The 26112-nt window shown below is 41.5% G+C and overlaps 1 protein-coding gene and 1 long non-coding RNA gene across 8 annotated transcripts in view; one reads left to right on the top strand and one right to left on the bottom strand.

Annotated features, from left to right (window-relative positions):
- Positions 1-26112, top strand: part of cacna1ba (calcium channel, voltage-dependent, N type, alpha 1B subunit, a) — a 775969-nt gene that overhangs the window by 76908 nt on the left and 672949 nt on the right. The gene's annotated exons all lie outside the window — the stretch shown is intronic.
- On the bottom strand, positions 13720-14214 carry LOC144464305 (uncharacterized). Its single transcript, XR_013492061.1, has 3 exons — positions 14107-14214; positions 13934-13998; positions 13720-13817 (listed from the first exon to the last, which is right to left on the bottom strand). It is a non-coding gene; the product is annotated as an uncharacterized LOC144464305 (long non-coding RNA).

Genomic DNA, 26112 nt, shown 5'->3' on the forward strand with positions numbered 1-26112 from the left:
AATAGCCGTACTCGACGTTACTGACACATAATAATAAGGCCTAGTATTGTATGCTTGCATTTCTTCTAGCACTGTCCACATTGTTGTCCTTCCTTTGTTTTCTATACCTGAGAGGAATGCCTTATTCTAGCTGCACCCTCAGGCCATGGCTACTTTCTACATTTTTGTAAACGGCATTGTGGCTGGAGTCATCAAATTAAATAAATACTGATGAGATATTAGGAAGTAAATCCAGCCAAGCCTCATAAAAGTTTCCAAAGCCATGATTTATAATTTCTTTAAAAAAATTGTTCTGTGTTGAAATAAATGGAGAAAAGTGGGTGTTTGTCCTCCTGTAAGCCCCCCATCTGTTTTCTTTGATCACTCAAGTCTCAGATGTACTGTGGAGTGACACAGCCTTGATATGATTATGATAGGAGCCACTTTGTGTATTTGCTGTATAAATGCCTTGTGATCAACATAGGATCCTGGCTCTCTTTCAGCAGCATCGACACCTCCCCCTGAACCAGCACCAGGGACTGCTGGCTGTCTATGTTTGGCAGACCGGCTCACAGTACCAATGGTAGTAACAGTGTGTGAGACTGCACAGTGCTGCAGACCCATATGTACTGACAGGAAGGAAACCAAGAGAGAAAATACAGGATAACTGGATCCTAATAAAAACACAGTAGAACATTAGGGATAAGTACTGTAGTAGACTCACAAGTCAGTCTTTAGACGCTTTGCTTAACTACCCAGATAGCACACATACATCTGGCCGACGTCGGCCTGATGTATCAAGTTTAGATCGTTAAGACGTAGCAGGGAGAGCGTTTGCTCATTGCCAAGACGTTGCTGAGACGTCGGCCTTTAATTGAAAATGACCACCACGCGACGTTCAAACGATCAATAAAATAAGCTGCGCTCAGTAGGCGTTCCTTCATTAATATTCATATGCTTCGTTAACTACAACCTTTATTCATTTAGGTTGGACCTTTCAAACTACAAATATTTCACCATCCAATGTGAGAAATCAGTGCTAACATTCAAAAATAGCTGACTGTTACCCTATTTCGTGTGTAAGTGTGCACAATGAAGAGACAAAAGTCAATTTGACAAACTTTATTTTCAAATTTCCACAAACAATATCTGACGGCCAGTCCGCTTCTCCTGGAAGCCTGCAAGACACAGAAAAGACGATGAGCACATAACTTCAAGAAACAAATCCCAACTTCACCACTGTATTTTTTTTTTTAGCATTTCAGCTGTCTTTTAGCCAGATTGAAGGCTTTGGGTCCATCACTCTGCTTAATTTAGTGTTGAAACGGTTAAATAACAGGATCCGTTAACTCCGTTAACTGTTAATAGCAGCTCAACAATCAGTCCTTCATCTCGGAAAAACTGTGGTTTCAAAAATGCTCTATTACCTGTAGCCACCGGGTCAGTTTGCTTTGCAGAGGAGGAGACCTCGACTGATAAATTGCCCATAAAATCACATTAACAACATACTGAAGGCATCCTTAAACTTCACTATTTCACCTCCGCGCTCCTCTCTGCTGGTCTCACCGACACTTCAGCACCCGTTCTGGGATACACAGTGTCGGCCCGCCCCGCCTGACCTCCGTGCTCCTCTCCGCTCCTCTCCCAGACACTTGAGCACACGTCCAGGGCCCCGGAGGTCAGGCCGGGGGGCCGCGGGACCACGGGTGGCAGCTCCGGGCACTTCCACTTTAACCCAAAACGAGTGCTCACGATAACCAGATGAGCAGATAACGTCAACTAGGGAAAATAAAATGAAAACACCACAGTTGTAGCCTGTTAGCATAACATGAGCTAAACCGCCAAACTAGCTAACAGCTAACGAAAGATAACGTTAGTTGGTGGGGACATGTGCTAAGCTATATACACCCAGTCGTGCCTCGCCACTCACGAGGAACCTCTAACGGTCACAGAAGAAACAACAAAGCTATTTTCTGCCAGTTTATTCCAGTTAGCTTACCTGAAACCAACTGCGATGAGATGCTGTGTGCTGCGAGCTCAGTTCCGAACAAACATCACAGAGATGAAATCCCGCCTCTGTGGCGACTTCCGTATGTGGGCAGACATTCTACGGCACTGGGCCGACCCAAAGCCGACGTAACAGAGACGTTTGATGAGCTGGGACAAAAGAGTATTAAATTTAAAGGTATCCGCCCATGCGGCCAACGCTTGTCAGGCGTTATAAATTCAGGGCCGATGTGTCGTCCTCAGGCCGACGTCGGCCAGATGTATGTGTGCTATCTGGGTAAAGACTGATGACTTTCTCCCTGATTTTGTGTTTAGATGGGCGGATACAATTTCAGAGTTTAAAAAAACTCCCTACATTGCAGAACCAATAGTAAATCTAATCCGATGTTTGTAAAGTCTATAAACACAATGATTGAACAAACATTACTATTTCTGTGTGCACGTTTGGCTGGGCTAACCGTTAGCTGTTAGCCCTGTTAGCCGTTAGCGGTGTCTGTAATAGGTAATAACTCATTAAATGGTCCGTGAAAAAAATATCTTTTCCAGCGGATATCTTAGTTACAACATGATTGAGCTAGCAAAGCAGTTTTGTGTTGCTATGTGTGGTATTTATTGAGTTTTGGGAAATCACGATGTCTAGAAAGCATCAGTGGCTGCAGCTGACAGGGACAGCTAACAGCAGCAGCAAAGGTAACAGGACGTCATCTGTTAAAAGCCTCCCGTTGTCGGATACGACATGAAACTACTCCAGTTAGCTCAATAATGTTGTAACTAAGACATCCGCTGGAAAAAATATTTTCTTCATGGATGAGCACACGTTTGATAAAACGGAGTTAAATCTCTCGGCATCCATTTTGAAGCTCTCTGTGTGTTTGTTTCCTTGCGGACGAGAAAAGGAGGAGCGCACATTTCCGAGAAGGCGTGTCTTTTTCAAAAATGCAAGAGGCGTTGCTTTGTTGCCAGCCGTTTTCGCCGGTGTGTTAAACACACTTTAGAAAGGAGTGTCCCCAGACTATCAGAAGGCGGAGATCTCTGATTGTCTGGTGGCGAGACTAGTACTGTAGTTGAAATCATTTTTTTCCCATTTTCTTACAGTGCCCTCCAAAAGTATTGGAACAGTGAGTCCAATTCGTTTACTTTTGTTGTAGACTGAAAACATTTGGGTTTGACATCAAAAGATGAATATGAGACAAGAGATCAACATTTCAGCTTTTATTTCCAGGTATTTACATCTGGATCTGATACACAACTTAGAAGATAGCATTATTTGTAATGGAACACAAAATTTTTAGGTGAGCAAAAGTATTGGAACATATAAACTTAAAATAGATTAAAGTGAATGAGACTTAATATTTAGTTGCAAATCCTTTGCTTTCAATAACTGCATCAAGCCTGTGACCCATTGACATCACCAAACTTTTGCATTCTTCTTTTGTGATGCTTTTCCAGGCTTTCACCGCAGCCTCTTTCAGTTGTTGTTTGTTTTGGGGGGTTACTCCCTTCAGTCTCCTCTTCAGCAGGTAAAATGCATGCTCTATTGGGTTTAAGTCTGGAGACTGACTTGGCCAGTCTAAAACCTTCCACTTCTTGCCCCTGATGAACTCCTTTGTTGTTTTGGCAGTGTGTTTTGGGTCGTTATCTTGCTGCATGATGAAGGATCTCCCAATCAGTTTGGTTGCACCTTTCTTTAAATTAGCAGACAAAATGTTTCTGTAGACTTGTGAGTTAATTTTGCTGCTGCCATCATGTGTTACATCATCAATGAAGATGAAAGAGCCCGTCCCAGAAGAAGCCATGCAAGCCCAAGCCATGACATTACCTCCACCGTGTTTCACAGATGAGCTTGTATGTTTGGGATCATGAGCAGATCCTTTCTTTCTCCAAACTTTCGCCTTTCCATCACTTTGGAAAAAGTTAATCTTTGTCTCATCAGTCCATAAAACTTTTTCCCAGAATTTTTGAGGCTCATCTCTGTGCCTTTTGGCAAATTCCAGCCTGGCCTTCCTATTCTTCTTGCTAATGAGTGGTTTGCATCTTCTGGTGTAGCCTCTGTACCTTTGTTCATGAAGTCTTCTGCGAACAGTAGATTGTGATACCTTCACTCCTGCCCTCTGGAGGTTGTTGCTGATGTCACTAACAGTTGTTTTAGGGTCTTTCTTTACAGCTCTCACAATGTTTCTGTCATCAACTGCTGATGTTTTCCTTGGTCTACCTGTTCGACGTCTGTTGCTTAGTACACCAGTGGTTTCTTTCTTCTTCAGGACATTCCAAATGGTTGTACTGGCTATGGCCAATGTTTGTGCAATGGCTCTGATTGATTGTCCATCTTCTCTCAGATTCACAATTGCTTCTTTTTCACCTAGACAGCATAGACAGCTCTCTGGTTTTCATGTTGGTTCCACCTCTAAATGCAGTCTGCACAGGCAAAACCTATCATACCCAATCTGAAACTGAGCTCAGACATTCAGTGCTATTTATTGTTTGAATAATCAATGTAATTGGGAGACACCTGGCCAACAAAACACACCTGTCAGTCACATGTTCCAATACTTTTGCTCTCATGAAAAATGGGTGGGTTCAAACAAAAGGTGCTATCTTCTAAGTTGTGTATCAGATCCAGATGTAAATACCTGGAAATGGAAGCTGAAATGTTGATCTCTTGTCTCATATTCATCTTTTGATGTCAAACCCAAATATTTTCAGTCTACAACAAAAATAAAGGAATTGGCCTCACTGTTCCAATACTTTTGGAGGGCACTGTATAATTGAAGGTCCACAAATGACTGAAACATCTGGAATTTTATGAAAGGAGACACTGAGGCCTCTAGTTTCCCGGTGCGGCGCATGGTGGCGAACCCCGCGCAGAGCTAGTTTCGAGCAGTGACAGTTTCGTGCCAAAAGGCTTCGCCAAAGGTGCGCTAAAAGCTCGCCAGCTGTCTACTGTCAGCGCAGGCGGAGTACAGCCGGTGCAGTGGAAGTTTGGCTGACTGGCGGACAGTGCGCACACGTCACCAAAACCTCACAGGCAGGTCTCCAGAATGTCAGGCACATTAACAATGCAATAAATACCCACAAAAAACACTATTCAATGCAACTATCTGCAATCAGCACATAAATGTATCTCTATATCAACTGTCCCGTCACATCTGATGTCAGATCAAAGGGGATTGGCACCATTTGGCACATTTGGCACGCTTAATGGAAACCCAACCTGATTTGATTAACACAGCTACAAACTAATGAGTTCACATCCCTCTCAGCCAACCACAAACAGCCACAGCATCAGATAGGGAGTATATATTCAGCATCTGTCATCTTAGAAAAGTCAAAAGCAAAGAAACAGAGTGAGACTGCGAGAGAGAAAGAGAGAGAGCACGCGCGCACGAGAGAAACGCAACATTGATTTACAATTGTGGTGACCTCCTCCCAGGCTATATTTGTATCATCAGCCCGTGGAGTTCTGCTTGTAGTTCCGTATATTCGGACACTGCAAGCTTGGACCTCCCAAACCAAAACATCAGTTTCCTCCTGGGAGAAGTTTGGCTGTCTGACGCTCAACCTGATCTCACAGAAATACGTGAAATGACCACGACCTATTAACACCGCATTCCATGGTGGCAGCACGTAATGGGTTGAAATTACGTGCTGCCACCACGAAAACAATGCCACTGTAAAGTCAATTAGGGTCCTCTCCCGTGGTGGACACACGGATTCCCTGATTCAATCACGTCACGTCAACCTCGTTTTCCTCAATGATATCTTTAACATTCCTGTATACACACAAAAACGCGGAAGTGTTCTTGATATTAAAACGGCAAATATATTCCTCTGTTATAATTTCCCACCAATAATAATAATAATGATAATAACGTGATAGTTCGGCTGTTCTAGATATTTGTTATAGCCTATTCAAATATTCAATCACAAAAACGCCGTTTCTAGAGAACTTGCTAAAATATCTGAAATGAACCATCATGCCTACTTTTTCTTAACATATTTCATCTAGGTGCGGTGTCATTACTAGTTCAGCTTTACTAGACATTTGATATACTCAGTAGATGTATCTTTTTACGACCCTGTTTTACAACAAGCCGCAAAAAACCTACCGTCCCAAAAACGCCGTTTTTAGAGTACTATCTAAAATAACTACGATTAGCCAATATCCTTGCTTTTTTTCTTAACATAGTCCATCTAGGTGCAGTGTAATAACTACTTCGGCTTTACTAGATATTAGATTTATTCAGTAGATCTAGCTTTTTACAACCCTATTTTACATGCCGCAAACGAACCTACTGTCCCAAGAACGCCGTTTCTAGTGTATTAGCTAAAATATCGAAAATTAGCGGACATCTTTACTTTTTCTTACCATAGTTCATCTAGGTGGAGTGTAATAACTCGTTCGGCTTTACTTGATATTAGATATATTCAGTAGATATATCTTTTTACAACCCTATTTAGAGCCCTACTTTGCAAATCAGAAGAACTACAACTATGTTGCTGATATGTATCAAACTGCATGGCGCGGTCCCAGGGAATTGTAGTTTTTTAAAAATCTAAGTGTTTTTCCCAGATTTGGAAGTTGTAAATATTGAATTGAGAGTACACTGTGGACTTTAAGGGGATGGTAAACACATTTGTGAAATCAGATTTTAAATATCTAATTTCTAAATAGGTGAAAATTAATTTTATCCATATTTTATCCATATCTGACAGCACCCACAGTTGTTGACTACACTCACATGATAGCTGAGGTCAAGAGCTCTCTATAACAGTTGGTCCCATGTCTGTACCTCCTTTCGTTGCTGAGTTATAAGCCCTCAAACATGCACTGAGGTCAAGGTTCAAAGGTCAATGGCTGAAAGCAGGAGCCATGTAGAATCTTCATACTGACATATGTCACTCTCCAGGTTGAGACCTTTCCAATGATGTATTTGGTTTAGCTCTACGACAAAGTTTAGATTTTTTCATTTTTTGGACACAAGCCATGCCAGGTGTAGTTTCAGAGAGCACTTTGAAGGCCCCGTGTATAAAATGAGTTTTGTTTGTTTCTTTGCTTGTTTTTTTCTTTTTTTACTGTAGATAGTTAGTAAAATGAGTCATCCTCAGACAATACAATACTACTAAAAAGTAAAACCAATAATAACAATAATGAAATAAGCAAAAATAATATTAAAATCATATTGAAATGTTAAAATCTATTTACAGAGTGGAATGGTAGCCTAATAGATAACTTAGATAATATTTATTATTGTTTAGACACTTTATTATTGCTTAGATACTATTTAGCCTATTATTGTATTTACTTTTAGCATGTTCTACTTTTGAGTAATTTCCGAGAAGTTATGATAAAAAAACATAAAAAATTACAGACTATAGGAGACAACCTCTTTAATGTCTCACGTCAATTAATTAACACGATTTGTCGGCTTTTTATGATGCCCTTTTTTTTTTTTTGCTGCTGTCTCCAGTTGAGAGTGGTGATTTGCTAAATACATTCTACAATAATAATTAGATTAACATTTGGTCTATAATATTGTTGGCTATATTACGCATTTTAATTAAAAAAACGGAAGAATAAAAGAAATAAACACAGAAATAATTACTTTTTTTATTGATACTCCTCTCTGACACACACACACACACACACACACACACACACACATTGAACATGCGATTGAAAGAATGAATGAATGAATGAATGAACATTGGAAGTGGTTCAGCCGCAGTCCCGCTGGCTGGCTCACACTGAGATTACATTTTCATCACATCATTACATCATGTTTTTTATTACTAACAAAATGTTTTATATTGACCGTATGAATGGTTTCGTTTTCAAATAAATATTTGGAAACGAAAATATGCTTTGGTGTACTTTTACAGAGTTTTGCAATATGTATATAGCCTACCTGTATCAAAATGTATAATTTTCAGCAGCGGTTTGTGTGACAGCTGCCACGGTCGGAGGTATAACCAGCGGGGCAGCTGCTGGTTCTGTGGCGCTGGCTTGGGGTCCACTCTCCCCTGGTGGAGTGGAGGGTGGCCGGGTTGCCAGGGGCAGAAGGCTCCATGTGATAGTGTTTCCTCTCTGGTTCTTCCGTGCTCAGCCTTATTTTTATCTTCTTATTTATTTATTTATTACTGGCCTTTGGATTCAGTTACGGCAGATGGATGGCAATCTGAAATGGAATGAAGCCCACAGACGGCGGACAGCAGCTACAAAACAGCAGTGGAATGCGCCCCATCCGCCCACAGCACAATGCTCTTAAAGCCCTACGCTATCAAAAGCTGGCAAAATACATTTATTTTATTTTATGGCCTTGACATTAACCTGTCATATTGTTGAGTTATCAAGGACACTTCCGCGTTTTTGTGTGTATACAGGAATGTTAAAGATATCATTGAGGAAAACGAGGTTGACGTGACGTGATTGAATCAGGGAATCCGTGTGTCCACCACGGGAGAGGATCCTAATTGACTTTACATTGGCATTGTTTTCGTGGTGGCAGCACGTAATTTCAACCCATTACGTGCTGCCACCACGGAATGCGGTGTTAAGAGGTCGTGGTCATTTCACGTATTTCTGTGAGATCAGGTTGCTGACGCTGCTGCTCTCTTCTGCCACGGCGAATTGAGTAAACTCTCATTACGCCTTCGCGCAGCGCATTTAAGGGCAAGGAGAGGGGCTCATTTGATTGGTGTGATGTGTGTAAAACCCACTCCACGCCTTCTCTCCTCCCTCTTTCCGACTTACGCAGGTAGGAGGGACGGAGGTGGGAAAGAGGAGTAGCTGCGCCAGCGCGCACGGTGTGCCAAACTTGCAAAATCTGCCTGGCCACACCCAGTTGGCGAAGTGCAGGTGCGCTGCGCCTCCGCCTCGCCCGGTCTGCGAAACTAGAGGCCATTGACTTAACACTGACACTACCTTCGCCAATGGCTTAAAGGTGGGATGAGTCTTTTCCCCCATTTTGCAATTGTATCTTTTATACAGAACAGCAAGGCAGCATAATGATAAAGTCCCACCTTGAACAGGCAGTGTAAAAGGGGCTATAGACATGTTAACAAGAAGTTGCCTGTTGAGACATTGCACTGTGTCTGCTGGATGTGTTGTGTCATCCACCTGATGAATGTTATAGTCCAGTATTTACTTTCAGCTCTGTTGTGGCCTCCACCAATTCCTGAGAAAAAAATCTCTTTAGCTGCGAAATGCTGCGCTGTGCTCACCAGCTAGTCTCTAGCAGTGTCTGTTAGCAGAGGTAGTGTACAGTGGATTTGTCAAAGCTTTTTCACAATTTTTTTTTTCTTCTTTTATACCTGTCTACATTAGTCCTCGTAGCTTAGCGCCACAAAAGGGTGTAAGCTTTTTATGAAGATTGATGCACTATTAGTCTTGCAGTCAAGTATTTTATACCCATACTGTGTGTAATTGTGACCGTCACCCACCCTCCCTGGAGACTAGCCTATCAGCCTTTATTGGAAAAACTTCCTAATATGAGCCAGAGAGGGCCGTGATACACCATAGTGTGTCAAGGGGAAAGTAAGGAACAAGCAGGGGGGATTGAGGGACAGGTGCTTAAGTCCTGAGTTATATAGCGACAGTGCATGTGGAGAAGGAGAGGAAAAAAAAAAAAAGAACAGAGGAGAAACAGGCAGTGTAGCTGATGTATTGTGGCCTTGAGGTTGTTGTGCTCCATACAGATTACCAAAAATAAACAAATAAATGTATAATAAAGAAAAGAAAAGAAAAAAAAACACACAACATAAAAACAAAAGAGAAGTCTATACTGAACACCAGAAATGTGAGAGTCCTGGTGGTGGAGGAAAGCCCGACTGTGGAGAAGAGTTGCCAGAGCAGTGTGGTAGGTTTGAGAGGCAACTGAGCCCCTTTTGAGTGATCCCATCGGTTCTTTGCAATGCGTCACCAGCAGCACCCCCAGAGATCCAGAGACGCACCCCAGATGGGAGGGGCAGGAAGGCTCGCCCATCCACTGCCCAACGCAAGAAGAGAGTTGCAGTGGCTGTTTGGGAGGTCAATTGTCATCAGGTCACCAATTAAGCACAGGTTGGGAGATAATAGGATCCTGCAGTCCAAAATGGAGGAGAGTTTTTGAGTGACCAAAAGTGCTGGGCAGGTGAACATAACCAGAGAGCATGAAAGTAGGTGTCTGCAGTGTTCTGAGTACACTGAGTGCATATGTCAGATTGACTGAAGCCCATTCTATTCATCTTTTGTTGGGTGATGTGTTTTCTGTGGAGTACTTTAAATTGGATAAGTTGTATATTAGTGTTTCTTGTCATCTTAAATGTATTTTTGCATATCTGAGTCCAGAAGTCAGGGTCCGGTGATACACCCAGTTCCTTTTCCCATTTTAAAATTGGTAAATGTATAGACCTGGTCTCTGACAGTAATTTGTAAGTCTTAGAAAGGTTCTTTTTATTTCTCGGAGAAAGCTTCGTAATATGTTTGGCAAATTCTGGTGGCTGCAAAGTATCCTGAGGTGCTGGAATTCTCTTCTTGATTGTTTTTATCAATTGTAAATATTGTAGGAAATTTCCATTTGTTATTTCAAAAGTTTGAAATAAGTTTGTGTATGTCATAAGTATATTTTCTTGGAAAAGGTGGTGGAGATGAGTTACTCCCTTCATCTCCCATGTGCTAAAATGAAGAGGTCTTTTGTTAATTTCAAAATCCGGATTGTGCCAAATTGGAGAGAGCAAGCAAGGTTCTATTTGAGAGTTTGTGATTTCTAGTGTTTTCCACCAGACAGACAAGGTGGAAGCAATCATTGGGTTCTTAAAACAGTTATGATGTCTGAGTGTAGTGGTGATAAACGGGAGGTCAGAGAGTTTTATGTTGTTGCAGTCTGCCTGTTCTAGTTTGAGCCAAGAGTTGTAATCTTCATTAGGATATGACCATTTGGATAGGTATTGTAGCTGGTTAGCTAAATAGTAATGTGTAAAGTTAGGAGCGTCCAATCCCCCTTTCAATTTGTTTTTCTGAAGGGTGCTTAGGCTAATTTTTGCTGTTTTGTTCTTTGAGTAGAATTTTATAATTGCAGAATCTAATGACAGGAACCATTTTGATGTGGGTTTGAATGGAATCATGGAAAAAAAAATAGTTAATTTGGGGTAGAATTTTCATTTTAACTGTGGCTATTCGTCACAAATAATGCTCCCTACTGCTGCTGCTGCTGCTGCTAGGAATGAGGTAAAAATGAGAACAATAAGTTAAAGAGACTAAAAAGCTATGTAGATTACACACATTACATTACACATCATCATTGATGAACTGTTAATAGAAAAATATGAGCAGCTTTCAGTATTTGTAAACTCACATAATTTGAATTATTGGATTGTCTACACACTCAAAAAGCTTAGATCATGTAGACCAATTGACAGTTAAGTGTTATTGAAGCCTATGCTGAAAATAATTTGATAAAAATGTTAAAACATTGTCATACATTTGACATTTTAACCTGCAATACATGGATATTTGGCCACTTGGCACATTTTTCTTATGCAGCAGATGTGCAGCAACATTACCATTCATTTGGAGTCTTGTCTCTTTCCACCTGTCAAATGTAAGTCCAACATCCACTCCTTTTTTGAGATAATAAATAAATTCTCCAAAGTCTCCGTCTTTCTCTGTCTGGTCTTTGGTGCTGAGCAGACAGTGCACGCAAGGGCGGAAATTCCATTTCATTTTGGGGGTGGCGGGGAGGGGCAGTGGACAATTAACAGAAATATTTCTCAAGAGCAATTTTTGGGGGGGACCAAAAAAAAAAAAAATCCATAGAGGGTTAGGGAGGGAAATAGTCCAGAAAGGACGGGCGAAGTACGCTGAATTCAGAGGTTGTAGGCAGGAGGCTTGCATCAGCGGACCTGAGAGTGCGGGAGGGAGTGTGCCGGTAGAGGAGCTCAGACAGGTGGGAGGGGGGCAAGTTGTGGAGAGCTTTGAAAGTAATGATGAGGAGTTTGAAGTGGATACACTGGGGGATGGGGAGCCAGTGGAGGTTATGAACAGGGCCATGCAGAGACCTTTGGAGGGGCAGGTGCTGAACGTTAAAAAGGGGCACATGAGCAGAATCAGATCAGTTAAAATGAATATTCTTCCCAGATTATTATACCTTTTCCTATCACTCCCAATAGAAATTCCACAGAAACAATTTAGAGAATGGAACAAGCAAATTTCACGATTTATATGGGATAAGAACAGACCAAGGGTCAAATTCTCTACCCTCCAGCTGCCGGAGGACAGGGGGGGCATGGGCCTCCCGTCTTTAAGGGATTATTATTTATCTGTTCAGTTGAGACCACTTGTATATTGGTGTCACTCATCTTATACTGCTAAATGGAAGACCATAGAGTTATCTTTAATAGATACACCAATACAGTCAATTCTTGGACATGCAGGCAAGGAAAAGGAATTATTACAGACAGAGAGTCAATGGGTAAATCTTTATATGAAAGTATGGGTAGAAGTGGTCAAACATTTCCAACTCATTTCCAACTCCAACAGCATGTTCCAAAATTTTATACCAGCACTGCAAGATCATAGATACAGACAATGGATCTATCTTGGTATCACCTCTATATGCACTATTGTTAAAAACTGGGAGCTTAATAGCTTTGATAATCTATGTCAGACATATGGATTAGGTGGGCAAGACTTCTATAGGTACTTACAGCTTCGTGATTATTTCTGGAAAAAGGTGAAGGGTCCTAACCCAATAGAGCCACCAATGGTTATTCAAATATTTATTAATGCATATAACTCAGAAAGTAATAAACATCTCATAAGCAAATTATACCTTGGTATCACATAATTGAAGAAGGACAGCACAGGCTACATAAAGCAGCGATGGGAAAGGGAGCTGGACATTGAAATATCTGCAGACATGTGGCTGAATGCCTGGAAAACACAGTCATCCTCCACCAGTTCCCTGACCTGGAGAGACTTCTGTTGGAAGAACTTGATTCGGTTCTTTATTACTCCCAAACAGAAGGCTAAACAAACTGGTAATCAGCCAACTTGCTGGAGGGAATGTGGAGAAACGATGGCAGATCATGCCCATGTTTTTTGGACCTGTCCATCTATTCAGACCTTCTGGAAGGATGTAGGAACAATAATTTCAAATATATTGAGTTTTAGTATCAGCCCAACCTTTACATCTCTTTATTTTGGTCATATTCCCGATGGACTGTGCAAAGATGACATTTACCTATTGAAGATCTTGCTGGCAGCAAGTAAAAAGGCCATTACAAAATGTTGGCTCCAAAAAACACAGTCCTACTGCAGGCCTTTTTATTAGTATTGTTAAACACCTACATCTCCTAGAACAGATGACCCACTCCATACGACTCCAAAAAGAACTGGGAAAAAAACGGTGGGAAAAATGGTGTATTTATTTAGCCAATAAGACAGACACTTAATAACGACTGTTCTCTGTGTGACATTACATAGTAAAGATGCTAAATCTGCCTTGAGTCGCTATTCATCTCATGACCTCATATGTTCGTCCTGTATTGTGTTTTGTTTACTCCTGACAATGTAAAAAATACTCAAATAAAAAGTAAAAAAAAAAAGGGGGGGGGACAAGACTTTAAAACACCTTATGATGACTTAACTTACAGCATAACTAGCTGAATTATAGCAACCTATAGTCATAAAGAATATAACATGAAATCGCATCATACTATATCATTGTCCCCATCCCATTTCACCAGGTGGGGACAATCTAAAGTAGCCTGTGTTTTACCTGGGTACAGTTGCTGTTGAGGGGTTGCTGGGGCTACTGCTGCTTGAAGTGTTGGAGGGCTGTGTTGATCTGAGACTGTAGACATTAAAACAAGCATGGGAAAGATGGTAGCTGATTAAACAAGTGTTATGTGATAATAACAAGATGCAAAGATTGCTGACAGTGCTTGGAACTGGCTCACTGTGACTGACCTGCTGTAGTGCTGATGGTTTGTAGAAGACTGGTTGCTGAGAGAGTCTGCAGCCAAGGCTGACTGCTGGAAGTAAACAGGGGGAGATGCTCACAGGACTGATGGCTGCTGCTGTTGTATTTTATACCCGAATATCTCTGCAATGTAAACAACTGGTACATGTGTTATTCTTACCTGTTGTGCTCTTCACCCAGCTGGTGAGGGATCCACTACCTTTAGCAGCCTCACGCAGCTCCTTTTGTTTTTGCTTCCACCTCCTCTCCTTACGAGGCATGTCTGCACAGTGAAATATCATGATTAATAAAAGAAAATCTGATTCCCCAGCGCATGCACACATACACATACATACACACACACACACACACCCACACACACACACACACACACACACACACACACACATATGTACACACATAGTGACTTTTCATTCCTGTTCCAGAAATACTGTATACTATGGCCACAAGTTTGCTCCATGGTGCTGATCCAGAATCTGTCCTTAATTATTTATTCCTAGTGTAGTAAATGTTTAAATTGCACAGATATATACACATATTTATAGATGTATACATACACACAATATATTAGTTAGTTAAAATGACATTTTTTTACTGACATTTTCCTATTTCTTCTTAGTGAGATATTGTTCAGTTTATATAATAATTTTGCTGTTGTAAACATTAACTTTGCTGCTGTGAAAGCAATATTTTGTCATATTTAAAATATACATCTATTCTAATCCTGCTCAGAATGCATTTTCTTTACAAAATATAAAAATACAATGCATTATTTAAAAATATTGTAATTATAACAGTCCAACATTATGTGAATATGCATATTGCATAGTTTTAGTGAAATATAAGCCCTCCAGAAAGGCAGGGAAAGCCCTGTAAATCATATGTTCTCTAAAACAGTGGACAGAACTACACTTCCCCCATGACAAAAGAAAGACAGAAACAAGAAGCCGATCATACTCCCCTCCGCCCCCTGCCCTCCTCAGTTAACTATCGGCTAGTCTCGCTCACCAGACCGGCTGCGCCTACTCTCACTTTAAGATTGGAGAAAAAAAACGCCCCAGCTTTTTTTTATTTCTTTCAACCAATCACAATCGTTCTTGGCGGTGCCACAGCAACGGTGCACTTGCAAAAATATTGCTGGGGGGAAACAGGTTTTGGTGTAACACGCCCACAAAAATATCGCCTACAGGACGCAAACCATGGCAGAAAAATGGCTACATCCCTGCAAGATCAAACACCGCAAACGTTAGTAAAGGACGTGTTGAAAACTGCTACACAACCGGAGGTGGTAGGGCGGGACTTCAGCAGATGGCTCGTTCCGCCCAATGAGAGGCTGATCTATGCAGCAAACTTCCGCCCACTCAGACTAATGAGCGGCTAATGGCCACTACTTGTGAAGTTAGTAACAGCAGAGTATCTGACTCTGGTAACAGATAACGTTGCACACAGCATGCTTATTTCACTTCATCGGTTGCCTTACAATACACCAAACAATGTGCACATTCTGCAAACCCTACTTACCGGCATTTGAAGATAAATAACTCCTGTAAGCTCATAAGTTCTTCTCCTGCAGAGTTTGCAGCATCCGGTGTCGTCAGTGGCAGTCAGAGCAGGGAGGGCGAGTGAGGGCACGTGAGGGCGTGTCGGGGCACGTCAAGGATGAACAAGGTTAAAGGTCATCATGTAACTGACGGCAGCCAGGTCATTTTATTTAGCTAAATTATTATTGATTATTATTAATTGTTAAATGTTATTGTTAAAGGGCACAGGCAGGCCTACACACACACACGCACCAAAAAAAAAAAAATGCCTTGACAAAAGGGCACTTGCCCATCAAGGGGCAAAGGGGCAGGTGCTCGAGCACCCTGCGCGAGAGAAGGATGGAATGGTTGATGGTGTCGAATGCTGCACTCAGGGCAAGTAGTATGAGTATGTTGAATTTGCCAGCATCAGAGGAGAAGAGAAGGTCGTTTGTGACTTTGTAGAGAGCAGATTCAGTGCTGTGGTGGGAACGGAAACTGCACTGGAATGATTCATAACGGTTATTGGCAGAGAGGTGGGCTTTGAGTTGTGAAGCAACAGCATGTTCCAGAAGTTTTGATAGAAAAGGGAGGTTGGAGATGGACGAAAACCACATTGCTCCTCCTCAATCTGAGGTTCAACTGTCGACCGGACCCTCTTCTCCAGCACCCTGAAGTAGACCTTACCGGGTAGGCTGAGGAGTGTGATTCCCCTGTAGTTGGAACACACCCTCTGGTCCCCTTTCTTGAAAATGGGGACCATCACCCTGGTCTGCCACTCCAGAGGCACTGCCCCCGATGTCCACGCACAACACTAGATGTCACAACCATTCCATTCGGAGTCGCACAGTGTGGCGGCTCGGGTGCCGCTTAAAAAAGTGTTCCCCCACTTTTGGGAGTGGGGGAACACTGCTCTCTCAGAGGCCCAAAGTGTTCCCCTACTTCTAATTTTACAAATTAAGGACTGGTTGTAACCTAGGCGTCGATTAAACGCAGAACTATAAATTACGTATAAATGAGCTGCTAAAAACCCACTGTGGCTAAGCTAACAATGGCAGCCGTTCCCCCTGCACCAATTTGAGTGAAGAAACACAAGCTGATAGACTGAACTACCTTTGCAACAAAGACTGGAGTGGGACGTTTCAGAGTGGTAAGTTTTTATTTTGTAGCCGTCTTTCAGCTGTAACATGGTAACTGTAACTTATCTGACGTTATGGTAGCATTTGTATGTCTGTCTGACTGATGTTGAAAACGTCTGCTGCAAAGTACAGTGGTTTCTAACAATATGGCTTATCTAAGATCAGACTAATGTAGCTTGTGTTGGGTAATCAAAAGTTATTATAAATTCGGCTTCTAACACACTCCCCATTAAAACCATAAGTTGTAACTCATGAATTCAGCAATTTTACCACAGCAGATTGAGATGACAGATTTCTGTATTTTACAGAAACAAATGAATAGAAATAACTAGTACATTCAGATGTCTTAGCTGTCATGTTTACTGAAACCATTCTACTGAAATGTAGCTGCATTTTATAATCATCGTCACCTTATGTTTGTAATTTACAGTATGTACAATGTATCAATGTATCACAGTTTCTCCACATCATTTATATGAAATCAAAGTTTTATAGTAAAACACATGTTGCTTTTTGGATCTGTATTTGTTCTATGCAGTGATTTTGTCTCCTGAGTCTTTATTTGCGTACACATAAAACAGTATGCCTTGTCTCTTTTTTATTTATTAGGTTTTGGGGTTATGAGCCAGGTTCCAGTTCATCCTACATGTTTGATACACCATCCAGGCCTAGAGCCTGACTGTTTGAATCCATACACCCTGCAGAACATCCACAATGTTTACAGGTATGACTGTGGACCCAAGAGTACATTTTTATTAGGGCTGTAGCTATCGATTCTTTGAGTAATCGAGTATTCTGTCAAATATTCCAGCGATTAATCGAGTAATCAGAGAAGAGGTACTGCATGTTTTCATTAAATTACTTAAGCTTTATTTAAGGACTATAGTTATAAAAGAGAAAATAAGAAAAGTTTCTGAAATTAGAGAAATCAGCAAAAAATTTGTTTCCTTTTTTGAAAGTCAGAGCAGTCAACTATCATGCAATCAGCATGATAGGCTAGTTGATTTCACACGCACTCACACTACGCCGCTATTTCTCACAATGTCAACATTGTCAGTAGCGTGGTGGTAACATCACTACTTTCTGAGTCAAATAGCTTTTTAGCAGTGAAGTTAATTAATTGACTGAGTAAGCGCGGCAGCATCCATTAAAGTTACAAACTCTTTTCCCAGAAAAAGCTCTGAAATGCAGCAGACTTTTTCTGCAGCGGTCTGGATAAAAGTTAGGATAATAAAACTGAGGATAAGTGATGTGATTGACGCAAGCGCCACACCGAGGCATGTAGATGATAGGGTTGCCACCTGTCCTGTATAATACGGGATTGTCCCATCAGTGGCGGCTGCTGGTCTTTCTGACAGGGGAAGCTCACTTTAAGTTTACATCATAAAATTTGTCATATTGTAGTGAGGCAATAGGTTATAAAAGGAAGATTTAATTAAAGCCGTTTTTCAACCACAGTCATGCCATAGAACCACAGCAAAACACACCTCAAAGATTTTCAGAACTGTGTCTACACCACCAGAACTGATTTTCTCTCAAAATAAGTTTCCCTGAAAGGAGCAGCACCTTAACGCTAGCCCAGGAAACAAACAGTGCTATATAGCAACATTCTCTGAACATTCTCAAATATTACTGAAACACACATTTATTATATGAATTCTGCCCTCCGCTCCTTTTGCGGAAAATGGTCTGTGAACAACTGCACACACACAACACAACTACAGCTTTGTGATTCACAGAACAAACTAACTAACGACACTAAACAGGGTACAAACTCAATAACGTAACGTTCATGTCTTTATTTACAGTGTGTGTTGTGTGTGTACTGTACAAACGGTGAAAATGAGCTGTATTGCTTATGGAAATAAGGAGCTCCGGACGGCACTCTGTCAGAAGACTCCACTCGCTGATGCCAGTGTGTATTTCCAAAGCGCTGTCAATCACAAAGGGGTTCAGCCTTTTAGACAATTCCTCCAATCATCCCAGGGAAGCTGATGCCGGATTTCCACTGGATGCGTGTCCGTTGCGGAACAGCAGCGCTGGTTATCCGCTGCGTGCTCCACCGTCCGTCAATACCCACCGGCTGCGTTTGCTGTGCGGAGCGGTGCAGCTCCACGGAAGACATCTCGGTGCACTGCCATGATTAATGTCTCCTCGTCCATGGTGTTAACGGGGTGAAATGATGTCTGAAAACCTCTGACCTGTTGACTTCAGGCCTGCCTCTGCCCATTATGTAGTTTTCAAGGTGTAGTGCAGGGAAATATGATCTGCCGTGAACACTGTGTATTTTATTTTGAAAATTAACTGGATGTTTTATTGTGTTTCTGTGCACGACTTCCTGCCCTGCACGATCTACTCTGTGCTGAATTGCTGCGTTGTGCTCCAGTGTCCGGCAAAAATATAAGTCCTGCATATCTGTTGCGGAGGGCTCCGGAGTGCCGGAGCTGAGACGGAGCCGGAACGCAGCGCAGCCGCAGCCGGTGGAAACACACACATTGACTAGAATTGAATCTTATCGGCTACGCTGCCGTGCCAGAGCGGAGACGCAACCAACATGCATCTGGTGGAAATAGGCTGTGAGCCTCCCTGGAAGTGACGATTTTGTCGCATTTATCCAATAGAAACAGAGCGCAATGCGTCATAATCTGAAAGCCACGCCCCCAAATGGGAAACGAGGCCCACTTTCTCCTCCGCTTCTTTGCTCATTCGCTGTCATTCTGCCTCTGCAGCCGTGCCTTCAAGTCTCCACGACTGAATTGCTAGCTAGCTAGCTAAAATTATTAGCTATAGCTAGATAATAATTAGCTAATAATAAGGTGGCAAAGGATTATTTTAGCACGCTATGCCTACCAGAGAGGCAACGGTATAGTGATAAGCTTAATATTGCCGGTCTACCTCAGTTTCCCTTCTCCTTACCTTGCTTGTCTTGGAAAAAACATGATGTGGAGATTCTTTTTTAAGAAGATGAGCATTTCGGCATGCTCAGCCATCAGCCTGCTCCTACTACCGGCACACGTTGTTGTTTTGAGACATGACTCAACTGACATGCTGGTAGATTGATAGAAGTGCTAGTGGACCACTGGAATGGACTGCTTGAATCGCGGAGCGCTGGGCACAATTGTAACAGAAGTTGCATTCATACTGTCAATGCTTTAGCTTAACATACATAAATACAGTTAACTGTTACTCTAAAAAATACATTTGGAGGGTTTGACAAAGTGTTTGCTGCACACATAGGCATACCGAGTGTCAGGATCCCACAATTTCTTCCCTGTTGAAGCCTCACGTTTTATTGCCTGTATCAACTTTTGTCCCCTACAAGGTTCTGTTTTTCTGCTCGGCAGCTGATAAAAGCTAAGCTCTGGGTTTTTAATGGCCGTGCAGCCTACTACACAGCAACTTTTCGGCATTTGGACTTCGGGAAAACTCAACAGGCTGGAAACAGAGGGGGAAAGTGTGAGGGGAAAGCGGGCCTCGTTTCCCCTTTGGGGGCATGGCTTTCAGATTATGACGCGTTGCGCTCTGTCTCTATGACCATCTCGCTTTGCTGCATGAAAAAAAAAAACCTCATAGGAATGCTTGGAGGCTCCGTGTCCGCTGTGCTGACACGAGAGTGCGTGACAGGGAAGTCACGTTTGAAAACTGGTAATAAACAGCTGACGTTTGAACATCATAATCATGATGTTAAACGCATCCAAGCGCACATTTAATGCAATGTAAATTCTTATTTTAATGGAAATTCAATAGTGCATATTTGACCATTTCTTCTATGAAATTTTAGGGGAAGTTTAGCCTCCCTTGTTGTCTCAGAGCAATCGCCCCTGCGTCCCATATTGAAAAATAAAGTGTCCTGTCCCTTACTGATTCAATACGGGTTCAGTTTATCCCGTATTTCTGTGCACACAATGCTCTACTGCATAAACTATGTTTTCACCTGCTGGGAATGATATTAGATATATTTTTTTTGTCAAATATATTTATTGACTTGTCTTCTCTTTATATACATCATCCAACAGCTCAGCACAACACTGGTCTGCACAACCATCAAGAAAAAAAGATGAAGCATTTAGATATAACTTCAAAACAACAGTACGATCCATAGGTGCAGTGTCTACAAGTCAATCCAGCAAAATGCTTGCAAGTGTTGAAGCCACAGTAATGTTTGAGAAACAGAGGTAAGGTGTCCATATTTCCATGAATCATCCCTTTGTAGAGTGAAGCAAACAGGTCAGGTACTGCAGAGGAAAACACTCCATGATTATCTTATGCCAGTTTACCTTAGAAGATGGTTTGTCACTTATCCATGACAAAAAGATTTTCTTCCTTGCAGCATATGCAAGAATGTCATATAATCTGCGAGAGCAACCAACAATAGCATCTTGACACAGGCATTGATGGGAATAACGGCACTATAAATAAACGGCGTTACTAACGGTGCTACTTTTTCATTAATAAGTAATCAAAAGAGTTACTGTCTCCCCCGTTATAACAGCATTACCGTTACTCACAATAAAACGCACCGTTACTCGGCTTTACTTGAGTTCACTGAAGCGGCTTTCACCCAAGCAAGCTCCTTCTCAGCGGAGCTCTAAAGTGTTTTTTTCTTAGGTGAAGGCAGGTGAGGGGGAAGGGAGGGAGAGACAACTGCATAAGTGATGATGATTGGCTTAGGCAGAGTAAAATTTCATCATAAACCAATCAGAGGCAGAGTAGGGTGGGTATTCACAAGCACACAAGTAGGGCTGTCAGGTCTGCTTACTAGCCACGACTTTAGGCTTGTAAAGTCACTTATAGTTGCGGGTTGTGTTTTTTTTTTTTTTTAGCTTTTTTCTAAAGTGGAGTGGCTTATTTGGGTTTGCTTTCTAAACGTCGCCTTTCTCTATATATCTGTCTAGTAAGTTATTTAAACGCATGATAGTATGTTGGACTGCAGGATGTTTCCACAGCTCTGCTCCCTCCGCCCCTCTCCTTCTCCGCATACACACAGGTGACGGTCAGTCAATGCGACTTTTCACTTTTTAAATTGAGCGATTAATGGAGGTTCTTTAACTATTTCGCTAACAAGTGGGCGAAATATGTAAAGAATACAATAAAGATTTATAGAAAGAGAGAGGATTAAAAGACTTGACTTCAAGAGGGGGACGATTCAAAGGCAGTGTGCAGATTCAGATTCTGTGTGAAATACAGTACAGGCCAGAAGTTTGGACACACCTTCTCATTCAATGCGTTTTCTTTATTTTCATGACTATTTACATTGTAGATTCTCACTGAAGGCATCAAAACTATGAATGAACACATGTGGAGTTATGTACTTAACAAAAAAAGGTGAAATAACTGAAAACGTGTTTTATATTCTAGTTTCTTCAAAATAGCCACCCTTTGCTCTGATTACTGCTTTGCACACTCTTGGCATTCTCTCCATGAGCTTCAAGAGGTAGTCACCTGAAATGGTTTCCACTTCACAGGTGTGCCTTATCAGGGTTAATTAGTGGAATTTCTTGCTTTATCAATGGGGTTGGGGCCATCAGTTGTGTTGTGCAGAAGTCAGGTTAATACACAACCGACAGCCCTATTGGACAACTGTTAAAATTCATATTATGGCAAGAACCAATCAGCTAACTAAAGAAAAACGAGTGGCCATCATTACTTTAAGAAATGAAGGTCAGTCAGTCTGGAAAATTGCAAAAACTTTAAATGTGTCCCCAAGTGGAGTCGCAAAAACCATCAGGCGCTACAACGAAACTGGCACACATGAGGACCGACCCAGGAAAGGAAGACCAAGAGTCACCTCTGCTTCTGAGGATAAGTTCATCCGAGTCACCAGCCTCAGAAATGGCAAGTTAACAGCAGCTCAGATCAGAGACCAGATGAATGCCACACAGAGTTCTAGCAGCAGACCCATCTCTAGAACAACTGTTAAGAGGAGACTGCGCGAATCAGGCCTTCATGGTCAAATAGCTGCTAGGAAACCACTGCTAAGGAGAGGCAACAAGCAGAAGAGATTTGTTTGGGCCAAGAAACACAAGGAATGGACATTAGACCAGTGGAAATCTGTGCTTTGGTCTGATGAGTCCAAATTTGAGATCTTTGGTTCCAACCGCCGTGTCTTTGTGAGACGCAGAAAAGGTGAACGGATGGATTCCACATGCCTGGTTCCCACTGTGAAGCATGGAGGAGGAGGTGTGATGGTGTGGGGGTGTTTTGCTGGTGACACTGTTGGGGATTTATTCAAAATTGAAGGCACACTGAACCAGCATGGCTACCACAGCATCCTGCAGCGACATGCCATCCCATCCGGTTTGCGTTTAGTTGGACGATCATTTATTTTTCAACAGGACAATGACCCCAAACACACCTCCAGGCTTTGTAAGGGCTATTTGACCAAGAAGGAGAGTGATGGAGTGCTGCGGCAGATGACCTGGCCTCCACAGTCACCGGACCTGAACCCAGTCGAGATGGTTTGGGGTGAGCTGGACCGCAGAGTGAAGGCAAAGGGGCCAACAAGTGCTAAACACCTCTGGGAACTCCTTCAAGACTGTTGGAAAACCATTTCAGGTGACTACCTCTTGAAGCTCATTGAGAGAATGCCAAGAGTGTGCAAAGCAGTAATCAGAGCAAAGGGTGGCTATTTTGAAGAAACTAGAATATAAAACATGTTTTCAGTTATTTCACCTTTTTTTGTTAAGTACATAACTCCACATGTGTTCATTCATAGTTTTGATGCCTTCAGTGAGAATCTACAATGTAAATAGTCATGAAAATAACGAAAACGCACTGAATGAGAAGGTGTGTCCAAACTTTTGGCCTGTACTGTATGTACTCATCATTCAGATCTTGTCCAGCATACCAGCACTGTTACAGTGAAAGTAAAATGGCTTATTATATGTCAAAAGTTCTAAACCATCTATTGTGTTTTGGCGTTCCACTGTATAATACTGAATTTGTCTGTGTCTGTTGCGTTGTCCCACACAACAATGCGGTGTAGTGTAGATAAGTGTACAATGTTTTAAAATAATGATTTATTTGTCAATTTCATTCATTTAACATATTCAATGTTGAGTTTCATTACATACAGTTCTATTAAGGGGGGGTGTCCAAGCAATTTGACATATTTGAGCATTTAATCAAAAAGTAACGCTACAGTTACTTTTCTAGGTAATTAGTTACTTTAATAGTGTAGTAACTCAATTACTAACTCAGTTACTTTGTGGAGAAAGTAATGAGTAACTAGGCTATAACTAATTACTTTATTAAAGTAATGTTCCCAACACTGGACGAAGAAGTAAAGAGACAGGATTCATACACAAAGCAACACCCACAATTTTTCCCATATCCTGTAGAATGTCTACCCAGTATGCTTGAATTTTAGGACAAAGCCAGACATAATGTGTCTAAGTTCCTACTGAGATTTTACATTTTAAACACAGAGGTGAAACTTGGGGGTTCATTGTATGTCTTATACTGGGAGAGATTTGGAAGCGGTGCAAGCAGGGCTGGACTGGCCATCGGGCATACCGGGTCGATGGTAATTTTGGGCCGGGCCTTTTTTTTTTTTTTTTTTTTTTTTTAGTCATGTCATGATACCTATTGGTACACAAAACTGGTAGATCGGCCCATTAGTCATGATTGATTCTGGGCTGGACCAATTACAGCCGAGGGCCGATGCCCCCTCCCACTTGGGCCTCGGCTACCAGTCAATCAATCATACAGAGAGAGAGGAGATTGACAAAATTGAGAAGAAACTCAAAGGAGGTGTGGGAAAAATAAGAGAGAAAAAGAGACAAGCCCTTTAGGAAGATGCTGCCAACTGTGTTAAAATAACACAGATGTTTGCTGGCTATGGCGGAGCTTCTTCAGCGGCAGCATCAGTGACCGCACCCGCACTGGCATCCAAAGCAGCCGCAGCAGGTAATGATCGCGGAGGTGGCCGTCAGCAGGTGGATGAGGCGAAGGGGAGGCAGAAGGAGGAGACCCGCGGCCGCCGCATTAGGCCTATATGACGACGGCACAGTCGGTGCGACTGGAGGGGAATTTGAACTTCAGGTAAGAAGTGATGAACTGCAGTCTACCTGGGTCAGATATGAATCAAGTTTGGTTGATAGTTTATTTTCGTTGTGCTTGCTAACTCTTAACACAGCATAGTTATGAGTAGGCCATTTAACAATTTATCTGGCTGTTGAGCAGCATGACGGGATTTCTCTACTGCTGGGCTGTTTCTATGATGTTATACTAGTGATGGTGATTTTAGTGCTTCAGTAACTTTATTTTATTCATTTAGTTAGTTAAGTATAGTCTTTATTAGTTAGGTAGTAAAATATTTCAATGTCTATTAATTGATTTAAGTGCACTATGCAGTAATTCTTTACTCTGAAACAGCTAAAGCTCAACAGAGCAAAAATGTTCATGTAAAACCAAATGATTAGGCTAGTATTCATCATAAACCCTCTGCACTTGCAGATATAATGTAGAATGAATCAAATTAGGATTTGCCAGGAGATGTGATGCTGCTCATTAACATAAAAGTGGCTTTGAGTTAAAAATAACTACTTAAATGTATTTGTCTTTTATACATAAATGTCCTCTTTATTCTAGATAAGTTGTGTTTTTATCTTATTGTTTTTTTACTGACATGTAACAGCAAACTCTTGTGGACAATAATTACCTGTATTTTGTTTTTATTGTGGTCATGTTTCCATTCAATTTAAAATATCCCTTCACTTTTTAAAGGTTGCCATGTTTGAGGAAGTATTATGTGTTGCTGTGCTGTTTATTGATGTGGTGAGTACATAGTCTATGAAAATATTACTGAATCTGTCATTCATTTTAATATTCATCAATGATCATGTCTCACCTCTATTCCTCACTGTCCAATTTTCAGAATCCCATCATACGTTCATTGTTCAGGAGGTTCACTAGACCAAGCAGCCTTTTGGGTTCCTCTAAGTAAGTACTGTATAGAATAATGGGACTGGGAGGATGGTGTAGGTTTAAGTTTATTAGACAAGTACATATACACCAACAAGACAGTGTACAAGCGGTGTCACAAGAAAGTTTTTTTTTCATTCATAGGCTTCATTGTCTTTCCATCAATACCTGGTGGGCTGGACTAGGCTCAAAATGCCCGGGCCGATTTTTTGTCCCAGTCCAGCCCTGGGTGCAAGATTCTATATTATAACAATCTAGTAAGATTACACACTGACATCTTCCTTATATGGTTCCATATCAAATCCCATTCATCCTCATCAATATTTACACCAAGTTACACCAAGGACATTTAACACATCATTCTGGTTTAAAACATTATGAAAGCGAGTAATGGATTTTCAAGTTGGACACTGAAGCAGTAACTGCTCAATTGGTGACATTGTGGTATTAATATGAAAAGTGGTTTTCCTGGTCACAAAATCTCTTATCTGTAGTAATCTAAAGAAGTGGCATCTGGGGAGATTATATTTTTTTTGGATTTGTTCAAATGATAACAAGGATGTCCCATCAAATAAATCACAC

Source organism: Epinephelus lanceolatus, chromosome 9 (genome assembly GCF_041903045.1).
Source record: "Epinephelus lanceolatus isolate andai-2023 chromosome 9, ASM4190304v1, whole genome shotgun sequence".
Taxonomy (NCBI): Eukaryota; Metazoa; Chordata; class Actinopteri; order Perciformes; family Serranidae; genus Epinephelus; species Epinephelus lanceolatus.